Raw genomic sequence first — 11,635 nt, forward strand, 5'->3', positions numbered from 1 at the left:
GAAGATGGACAGGGACCTGTGTAGACGGAAGGTGGAGAATCCCGGGTGCACTGCCGAAGTGGACAGGAAATCCCTGAAGCTGACAGAATCAATGGGCTTAGGGATAGTCCAGGACGAACGAGTGGTAGAACTGAAGAGGTGTTTTACTGAGGTAGGAGGAAGCGTGAAATGCTATGCCCTATCCCACATGTTGCCACCTGATGAACTTGAACTGACCAATAAATGTTTGCCTGTTGTAAAGAACTTGGTGTCCCCTTAATTGTGTGCTGCGGCTCTGGAGGACGGAGGCCTGTGGCTTACAAGTGAGTGTGATGCACTCCACAACTGACAGCACACTGGGACTGGGAGACTGTTTGTCGGTAAAGTGCCAGAGCGTACCCGGACAGCAGCTCTCGGCCACTTTATAGATATGCATATATTGATCTTTGGTATTCTACAGTAAGGCTCTGTTCACACCTGCCATTCAGTTTCTCTGTTCTATTCTAGAAATTGAAAAAACAGATCCAGTATATAATGGAGGACGGATCCTGTACATAATAGATGCAAACTATAATGGGGGCCATCTGATTTTTATTACAGTGTCTATTATTTTACAAAAAATAAATAAATTGGTGCAGCGTGCTGTTGTGAAGCGCTAGTACAGCAGAATAGCTCCAAAGTCCCTTATTTTACCAATGTGCACATGAATATCATGACTTTTTGTCTAAAGGCTTCATGACATAAAAATTTTCAATGAAGATCAGGCAAAGACAAAAAATGAGATTGACCTCTTCTGATCAGGATAAGACAAGCCGACATTTGGTAAGTGCCTGCACCTAGTGAGAGTAAATTAATTTAAATTAAGTTTAATTAAAAAATCCTAAGTTTCATAAAAAATATGTTCTGTTTTTAAAAATAGTTTACCACAAAAAAAAATGTTATTTATATAGCGCCAACATATTCCGCAGCGCTTTACAATTCAGAGGTTCATATACAACAGTCATAAGTAACATAGCTAAAGATAATACAATAATTAAAGCAAAAATAATGACGAACCTGCTTGTACCATAATAATATGGTAGTGCAGCAATTATAATTGTACGCAGAATAGAATGAAAATATTTTTATACTGCAGGACATCTAACATAAAACAAATTGGTAATTTGCGATTTTTTTGCGTTGTTTTGAAAAACAGCTCCTCAGTCATTTTGGAGAAATGACCGTAGCACTGGTTCCATGTTTGGATAAATGTAACACCGAGCTGTCAGTGTACCAGGACTGAAGACTACCATAGATTATACCACCGCACACCATAATCCCTGATGTAACATTCCATCATAAAGGCCTCTTCATGGCATTACCTGAATGTTCTAATCATATTTGAAAAATGTCACGTATTTATACATTCTGTACTGAAAATGAAAATAGAAGTCATTCTCCAAGCCTAATGCATCAGTGTCTACACAAACCATCACAAGGTGTTTACATGAAATTGAGATACGAGCCAGATGTCCAGCTTCAAAATGTTCCATTGACCTCACGCCTTCGCTCTCAAAGACTATTGTGGTGCATAGCCAGATGGCAATGGAGGCTGGAATGGAGGTCTAACCTCTTCAGCGATGAGATCCACTTTGACTTGGATGCAGTGATAACCAGAGATTGGTCTGAGAGAATGTGAGCCATGTCATGAGGTGGAATTCACTAGGGAATGTGATAGTGTCCCAGGATCCTTTTTTCAATTTGACAATGCCAGGCCATATGTTGCTCATGTGCTTCCATGGCCTGCATGGTCTCCCATCGAGCACACCTGGGATGTCATTAGTTGACAATTGCAAAAGAAGCTGGCAGCAGATCTTGATGATTGCCGTGTCCAAATGCATTCATTGTGGCAGAACATTCCTCAGACAACCATTAATAATCTTGTTAATGGCAGCCTAGGCTTGTAAATGTATGTATTCTGCGTGTAGCGCTAATAATCGATACCAAATAAATAGAGATGTTTCCATTTTTTCATTGTTTGCTCAACATTAACATGCCCATCCATCCTGTGATTTTCAGAATTCCACAACTTTCCTTCTTGGTGTGGCAATTTGAATGTGGAGGAGTGTATTCTATATACCTGAATATGTTATGCTAAAATCAAGTCATCACACAGCTATATGAAAATAAAAATATATGGCTATTTGACTTGTGCTTTTCTTGTTTTCAGAGAATGCTTCATAAAGATCACACTTGTTACTATGAGCAAAACTGACATTTTCTTTAAAAGGGAAACTGTCACCAGATTTTTGCTTTGTAATCTGAGATCACCATAATGTAGGAGCAGAGTCCCTTATTACAGTGATGTATCACTTACTAGGCTGTGTTTTCCTGTTTCGATACAATCAGCATTTTATCAGCAGCAGATTATTGTTACAAAACAACTTGGCACGTGTAAGGTAGTCCAACCATGCCACCCCACCACTGATTAGCAGCCCTCTGTCACTATACAGTGTACACATAAAGCTGTGGTGTGAGCCGAGTTATAAACAGCTAAAGGTCACGGCCCTACTGTCAGTATTCGGTCAGTATTTTTTCTCAGGAGTGGGAGCCAAAACCAGGAGTGGGTGATAAATGCAGAATTGGTGACTTGTTTCTATTATACCTTTTCTCTGATTGTTCCTCACCTGGTTTTGGCTCCCACTCCTGAGAAAAAATACTGACCGAATACTGACCAAATACTGATAGTGGGGCTCTGCTAGATCTGCAGCAAAGAAACCTGTGAGTTTCAACAGCTGCACCCAGTATACTGATACATCACTGGTCTCTGTCCCTACCTCATGGTGCTGTCAGATTACATAACTAAAACCTGCTGACAGATTTCAGTTAACAAATTTTATCCATAAGCACTATTGGGGAAATTTATTATCAGATTTTCAACAAGTTTCTAAAGACACTCATTTTATTATTATGTCAGAAATTGATGCAAATTGTAGTACAAATCTTTGCCTGCTCATATTAGCACTCCTCCGTTTTCTGTTGGATCTGAGACCAGATAAACTCTTCTTGAGCATATGGGTTAGGAGGAATTCCGGCATTAGCCCGCTCAGTTCTGCGGGGCTCCTCCTGCGGAGGTGACTCCGGGATATCCCATGAATCAAGCACTGGGGATTGCAAGTCACTTTTCAATTCATTCTGGGTCCCACTCAGGGTTGGCATCGACGGTTCTGATGGGCCCAACTGCATTGTGGCCCATCCTTCTTCATCCCCCAAGGTTCCTGTATGTGGCACTTACAGGCCTCTGCTTCAGAGTAGCAAGGTCGCAGCATATTGCGGTGCAACACCCTGGGTGTCGCGGCGTCATCCCCTTCGGGCCTAACCTCGTAGACTAGGTTGTCTGGGTGAATCTTCTTCCCCACCTGATATGGTATCGCCTGGTCCAGTTTACTCCCAAATCGTTTGACCCTTACCAGCACATGGTCTCCTGGCTGGAGTGATCGACCCGAGGTCGGGGGCCGATCTGCATGCTCTACTTCCTGAAACTTCTGTGCAACCAATCTTCTCACTGTATGAAGCAGGCGCTTGTGTTCTCGAATCCAGGTACTCTGTCTACTGCCTGGGCCGGAGTCTTCTGAGTCTAGCTCTAGTTCAGTAATTTCTCACCCACTCCTTCCAAACAGCAACATTTAAGGGGTGTAGCCAGTAGTCGCATGAACTCGATTATTATACACCCACACCACCTCGGACACGAATTCAGGCCACTTCATCTTTTTGTCCGCTTCCAGCGTTCGCAACATTTGCAACAGGGTTCGGTTGAAGCACTCGCATGCACCGTTCCCTTGAGGGTGGTAGGGCGTTGTTCGGGATCAGTCGTTCCCATAGATACGGTATAGTTCATCCATCACTCGTCCTTGGAAGCAGACCCTCTGGTCAGAATGTATTCGCTTCGGACACCCAAAAATCCAGATTAAATCCTGACAGATGGCCTTAGCTGCGGCTTCTGCTGTCTGGTCTCGGGTAAGCGTCACTACTGTGAACTTGGTGAAGTGATCAGTCATTACCAAACAGTGTCCGTAACCATTGTATGAAGTTCCGATCATCAGGTAGTCTATCATCAGGACTTCCAAGAGTGCAGAAGTTCGGATGGTCTAAATGGGAGCTCTTTGTGCCGGGGGCTTGTTCAACTCACACTGGCGACATGTTCGGCAGACCCCTTCGACTTCTTGCCGCAGTTGAGGCCAATACACCAGCTGCTGTAACCACCGTAAGGTCTTCTCCCCCCCTGAAGTGAGCACCTCTTCTATGAGCTTCTAGGGATAGCTGCGTTACCAGCGCTTCAGGAACTACTACTTGCCAGGTAACATCAAACTCTCGAGGTAGCTGGATTCTTCGGCATAGCAAGCCATCCTTCAGGAAGAGCATCTCCCACTGGCCTAGGATTTGTAGGGTAGTTGGAAGTGAAGCGGCCCTGGCTTCCTAGTCCGGTCTTTGACCCAGGGCGACCCATTCTCTCAGCTTTGCCAGCTTTCGGTCGGATTGTTGCAGATGTATCCATTCGTCTCTTGAGCAGGCCAGAATTTGAGTGGGCCTCGGCCCCTCTGGCTGAAATCCGGAATCTCGTCACCTTCAAGCTCCCCATCTCTGTCCCTCTTCGGCCCCATCTGAGTGACCCGGGACAGGGCATCTGCATGAGTGTTCAGGGCCTTGGACCGATAGGCGATTTTATACTGGTATTTGGACATCCTTGCGACCCACCGCTGCTCTAACGCGCCCTGCTTGGCGTTCTCCAAGTGGGCCAAAGGGTTATTATCTGTCCGCACTTGCACTTCTGACCCCGACAAGTACTCGGGGTCATGGCCCACACCAGTGCCAGTAGCTCCAGCTTGAACGAACTGTAGTTGTCCGGATTCTTCTCCGTATCTCGGAGCGACCTGCTGGCATACGCGATCACCCACTCTTTTCCTCCTTGCAGTTAAGCCAGCACTGCTCCCAGTCCATGCAAGTTTCCATCGGTGTACAACACGAAAGGCTGCGAAAAGTCGGCATAGGCCAGAATTGGGGCATCCGTTAGTGCCATTTTCAATGCTCGGAATGCCTCTTCTTGTCATGGGCCCCACTGAATGGGCTGCCGCTTGGCTCCCTCAGCCGTTCCTCTCAGCAATTCATTGAGCGGGATTGCAATCTTAGCAAAGTCTTTAATGAATCTGTGGTAGTATCCAGCGAGCCCCAGGAATGCCCTCAGTTCTCTTAGATTGGTGGGTGTGGGCTACTTCTGCACGGCAGCTACTTTATCCGCAGTGGGGTGCACTCCTGTACTGGACACAGTGTGCCCCAGATATTCAATTTCTCGCTTGAAGAGACGACACTTACGAGGCTTAATTTTCAGGCTGTGCCTCTGAAGCCGTTCTAACACTTGTTCCAGTCGGCGGAGATGATCTTCAAACGTAGCGGAATAGATAATTATATCGTCCTAATTATATCGTCCAGATATATTAAAGTGGCTTCAAAGTTGAGGTCCCATAAGCATCTCTCCATGAGTCTTTGGAAGGTTCCCGATGCATTTGTTAGCCCAAACGGCATCCGATTGAACTCAAACAAGCCCATAGGGAGGACAAAAGCTGTCTTCGGACGATCCTTCTCAGCTACTGGGACCTGGCAATAGCCACTGGCTAGCTCGAGGGAAGAGAAGAACTTGGCGCTTCCTAGTGCAGATAGAGACTCTTCAATTCGGGGGAGTGGATAGGAGTCCCACACTGTACATGCATTTAGCTTCTGATAGTCTACACAAAATCTCGGGGTACCATCCTTCTTCCAGACCAGCACGATAGGAGCTGCCCAAAGACTCTGACTTTCGCGGATCACGCCGTTCCGCAGCATGTGGGCCAACAGTACTTTCACCTCTTGGTACATTTGAGGTGGGATCTGCCGATGTCTCTCTCGAATGGGAGCAGTATTTCCGGTGGGTATTTCGTGCTGAATGTCCCGAGTGCACCCGAAATCATCTTCATGTTGTGCAAACACTCCCTGATACCGCTGTAGAAGTTGTTCGATCTGTCTGACTTGTCCAGCAGAAAGCTCAGTAAGCTTAGCCTCCAATTTCTCCAAGAGATGGCGCCCAGCCAATGGTTCTCTTCCATTCTCTTGGCTGTTGAGGGACACCTCCAGGGTCCATGGCTCTACTTCCACAGGTACCAGCCCTATAGCGTCAGCTCTGGTAAGCGCCTCTGGCATTATGCAAACTCGTGCCACCTCTTGTCGGGGCAACAACTGTAAACTCGTGCCACTTAGATTGATGCAACGCACGGGCACTCGACTCTGCCGCACGGTGACCAGGGTCCGAGCAACCAGGACTCCAGAGGGCGCTTCCTCTCTCTCCATTGGTTCAATCTGAATGTCCACGCCCTCTAAGGACACGTGCCAGTACCGGTAAAGTGAGTACAGTCTGTCCCACTGGCAGTGTCATTGTGGCTTTGGGTGGTATCGACACCTTACCAAGGTACTGAGAGGCAGCGGGCAATTTTTGAATTTGACTGACTCGCACGAGATGCTAGAATACTCTCTTGTTAGCTGGGTCACGAGTGGCGTGGGTGCAGTTTTTGTTAGAGCCCTCAGCCAGGAACTGCTCGACCTCCTTCAGCACATTCATGCCCAGGGTTACAATGGGCCATCACCTCCGGACCCTGTGGTCAGTACTATCCCTTTCCAACCGAGGTCCTTTCCACATGCCCGGACAGACATCCATACTACTCCCGCTACTGGGATAGGTAGTTGATTAGCCGCCACCAGTTTGACAGTGGGTTCCCACCAGGAACGAGCAACTTCAGGAAAGTGACTTTGGAAATACGTCTCAGGCATAGTGGGCACCTGAGACCCAGTGTCCATTAGACAGCGGATCCGCTGCCCATTAAATTCAGCCCAGATAATGGGCCTCTCGGAGACAATGTCTTCAGAGCTCCCTCTTCCACTCTCTGAAGCTCGAGACCACACGGTATGCTCCACAATCGTGGGGCATCTTAGTTTAACGGCTGCTCCCGCCTCCTCTCGCCTCCTCTTTTCTCAGCTTGGACAGTCTTTGAAGATATGCCCCCTACCACCGCAGGTCCAACACTCTGGTCCTTGTTCTATTGATAGGTCGGGTACATGACGTGCTGGGGCCTGGTAGGAACGAATTTCTCGCTCTGGTCTCCATCCATGTGGGGCAGTACGGTCCATCGGCAAGGGGGCAGCAGGGGTCTTTCTAATAGTATTCAGCTCACCCCGAATATCTCGAATTTCCTGACGTATCTCCCGTACCAAATCAGGCTCTTTGTGGGTGAATCCAGGGGTAATTGCCTCATGACTTCTAACTGTGGCCTTGAGAACAGGAACTTCTTTCTCCAGGACTCTAGCTTCAGCCCCAAACTCCAGGAAGCCCAGATCGGGGCTCAAACGCAGCCGCTCCTTCAAGATCTGTCTCAGGGAAGGGTCTTTCATGCCAGCACTCAGTTGGTCAGGCAACACTTCATCCAATGGTCCTAGTCCTCGATTCCCATCTCGAGCCTTCTTAACTTCCTGTAATGCATTAACATACTGATTTATGGTCTCATTTTCCCCTTGGACCCGCTGAAATAACCACAGGTGCAAGTGTCCCAGATCCATGGTGTCACCGTGCATGTCCTCTAGAATTTTTATCACTTTGTCCACGGTGTCACAGTCCCCAGGTGGGCGGTACATCACAGTTTGCCGGGCTTCTCCATCAAGGGTTAGGAGGGCCAGATCCGCCTGGGCTAGGGGATCAAGGGTATACATACGTAGCATACTTCTCAGTCTTTCTACCCAGTCCCACAGTGACATGCCATCCCCCGTGAACTTGGGAAGATGGCTGAGCATAGCCCCCAGGGGTATATGGCTCCGGCCGGACCCATCCACAGACTGATCCACCATCTCTGCGTCTGAATGTTGCATCCTGCCGACTATGCCAAATGTAATGCAGGTGCCGGAATGCAACACACAGAGACACAAGGCGAGGACAGTCAGAACTGAATATAAATAGTTTATATATACAGTACAGACCAAAAGTTTGGACACACCTTCTCATTTAAAGATTTTTCTGTATTTTCATGACTATGACAATTGTACATTCACACTAAAGGCATCCAAACCTATGAATTAACACAGGTGGAATTATATACTTAACAAAAAAGTGTGAAACAACTGAAAATATGTCTTATATTCTAGGTTCTTCAAAGTAGCCACCTTTTGCTTTGATGACTGCTTTGCACACTCTTGGCATTCTCTTGATGAGCTTCAAGAGGCAGTCACCAGAAATGGTCTTCCAACAATCTTGAAGGAGTTCCCAGAGATGCTTAGCACTTGTTGGCCCTTTTGCCTTCACTCTGCGGTCCAGCTCACCCCAAACCATCTCGATTGGGTTCAGGTCTGGTGACTGTGGAGGCCAGGTCATCTGGCGTAGCACCCCATCACTCTCCTAGTTGGTCAAATAGCCCTTACACAGCCTGGAGGTGTGTTTGGGGTCATTGTCCTGTTGAAAAATAAATGATGGTCCAACTAAACGCAAACCGGATGGAATAGCATGCCGCTGCAAGATGCTGTGGTAGCCATGCTGGTTCAGTATGCCTTCAATTTTGAATAAATCCCCAACAGTGTCACCAGCAAAGCATCCCCACATCATCACACCTCCTCCTCCATGCTTCACGGTGGGAACCAGGCATGTAGAGTCCATCCATTCACCTTTTCTGCGTCTCACAAAGACACGGTGGTTGGAACCAAAGATCTCAAATTTGGACTCATAAGACCAAAGCACAGATTTCCACTGGTCTAATGTCCATTCCTTGTGTACTTTAGCCCAAACAAGTCTCTTCTGCTTGTTGCCTGTCCTTAGCAGTGGTTTCCTAGCAGCTATTTTACCATGAAGGCATGCTGCACAAAGTCTCCTCTTAACAGTTGTTGAAGAGATGTGTCTGCTGCTAGAACTCTGTGTGGCATTGACCTGGTCTCTAGTCTGAGCTGCTGTAAACCTGCGACTTCTGAGGCTGGTGACTCGGATAAACTTATTCTCAGAAGCAGAGGTGACTCTTGGTCTTCCTTTCCTGGGGCGGTACTCATGTGAGCCAGTTTCTTTGTAGCGCTTGATGGTTTTTGCAACTGCACTTGGGGACACTTTCAAAGTTTGCCCAATATTTTGCACTGACTGACCTTCATTTCTTAAAGTAATGATGGCCACTCATTTTTCTTTACTTAGAATTTGTATTATGGCAAGAAAAAGCAGCTAACAGTCTATTCAGTAGGGCTATCAGCTGTGTATCCACTAGACTTCTGCATAACACAACTGATGGTCCCAACCACATTTATAAGGCAAGAAATCCCACTTATTAAACCTGACAGGGCACACCTGTGAAGTGAAAACCATTTCCGGTGACTACCACTTGAAACTCATCAAGAGAATGCCAAGAGTGCGCAAAGCAGTCATGAAAGCAAAAGGTGGCTACTTTGAAGAACCTAGAATATAAGACATATTTTCAGTTGTTTCACACTTTTTTGTTAAGTATATAATTCCACATGTGTTAATTCATAGTTTTGATGCCTTCAGTGTGAATGTATAATTTTCATAGTCATGAAAATACAGAAAAATCTTTAAATGAGAAGGTGTGTGCAAACTTTTGGTCTGTACTGTAGATATAACAGGTATTCCGAGCAAGGGAATGGCAACAAGGGTAATGAACGGTAATTTGAAATATTAACAAAATATGAAGTCTCTCAAGGTAGTGTGGTGCACCCAATCATGGGAGTCACCACATCAGTTCTTTAACTCTGTATATGGCTGTAGCGGAGGTCACCGGTTATTCAAGCTAGGCCGAAAGTCTTTTCCGGACAAAGTCAATTAAATCAAGTTTAGCTTCTTCCGCCTCAACCGTTCCCATTCCAACCTAAGTATGTAAACCCAACTGGCCCCGGTACCGTGAGTGAACAGTAGAAGTGATGGCCCTGTTCACGTATGCAGCTCTTCTGCTTTCACTGGCGTGACTTTCCTGGTGCGGCCGTCTCCCAACTCCTCTCTTCCTGGCCGTTGGAGGCAGTCTATCAAGTCGCGGATAGGGGGTTCAGATCTCGTCTGCCGGCGGGCGACGTTGGGTTCCGCGAACTCACTCAGCACCGCAAGCAGGTTCCGACTCTCGTTAGTAGGCACAGCACTCGGGGCACATCTGTGAGGGATCCGGAGCTCATCCACTGGTGTCCGGCTGTGGCACCTCGCAGGCATCTGGCTTAGGCCTGCCACGCGGGGCTTCTCAGCATGTAGAGAGCACGTCTGCTCCTCTCTGTTGCTTGGCGCCAAAACCACCTCAGGCTTGGCGGGCTGGCCTTTTATACCCAGAGACTCCTTCCTGGAAGTCACCTGACTGGGTCCAGCGTCTAAATCTGCTCCCCCTTCAATTTCACTTGCACATCTTGGTTCCGCTTGACTGTGCCTGACCAGCAGATGGCAATCTCTCTCCATCTTTGAAGCATCCTGTAAGAATTCTCTTAAAGGCTCTCTTGCCTCTATTACACACGCATGACCTGTGAATGTCCGATTTGTAGAACCGGCAATTGACTGATCATGTTCTTCCTCCTCTACAGATGAAAGCCTCATTGGTTTAGAAAGTCAAGACTACACACATGGTTACTTAATTAGGCAGCAAAGTTCAGGCATTCCCTCAGATCCAGAGCCAGATATGTGCTGTCTCGGACAGTCAGACTAGGTAACTGCGTTTTCACAAGGCTCTGAAGTGTGAAGTGAAGTGCATTTTTCACTCATGTAGGTGGTTCAAAGGATCTAATATACCCTCTCCTTTCTAAGGAGTAACAGGAGAAGCATGTGTAAGCAGGTGACCGGATGCAATGCACAGATAAGCATGAGTCGGGAACAGACAGCAAACTATTTATTGCTTCCAGTATGGCAGGAGTTTGTGGAACTAGGGAAGCAATTTTAACAATAGAAAAACAGCACCAACACAAGGGGAAAAAAGCAAAACATACAATAAGCCTTAAAATTCAATCACAATAATCAGAGAAGTCTTTTAATGGATTATACTGGTGTCCCTTTGACAGGGGTGATCACCTGTTCCTGGGAGAGCTGCTACGTTTGATCCTCTTGACACAATAGCCCTAGCAGGGGATACCGGATGTTTCCACTAGGCTGCAAGTCCTCCTAACGAAGTCTATCAAGGAACACTAAGCCTCCTTCGTCCTGACCAACCCCCACCCCACCTGTTGATGTAGCCCAGGCCGACCCCTGTACCGTATGTTGGTGCCGGAAGTGACGGCCCGGCTGACTAGTGCCTCTCTCGTCACTGTAGGCATCCTCTCTTGGTAGAAGCCTCCTCTTGGATCTTCGGTGCTTGACCGACGGCGGGTGTCTTCTGGGCCTGGGGGAAAGAGGGCGGAGCTCTGGCTCTTGCCTCGCATTGTCTGGCCTTGACCAGTGCTGTCTGGGCTCTGGCTCTTGACTGGCGTAGATCTGGTTTTCAAATTTTGGCCGGCGTAATTGTGTCTTCGGATCCATCTGGGCATCGTCTGGGCTCCGTCTGACAGTGGCCAGCACCCTGCTGGTGTACGCTTTACACTGAGGCCTGTCTCTCTGGCTTCGGTGTCATCCCTGGACCATGTCCACACCGCTCCTTCGCTTGATGCCAAATCA

Source organism: Phyllobates terribilis, unplaced genomic scaffold (assembly GCF_046119375.1).
Source record: "Phyllobates terribilis strain yellow unplaced genomic scaffold, ASM4611937v1 Scaffold_3__8_contigs__length_932513732, whole genome shotgun sequence".
NCBI classification, from domain to species: domain Eukaryota; kingdom Metazoa; phylum Chordata; class Amphibia; order Anura; family Dendrobatidae; genus Phyllobates; species Phyllobates terribilis.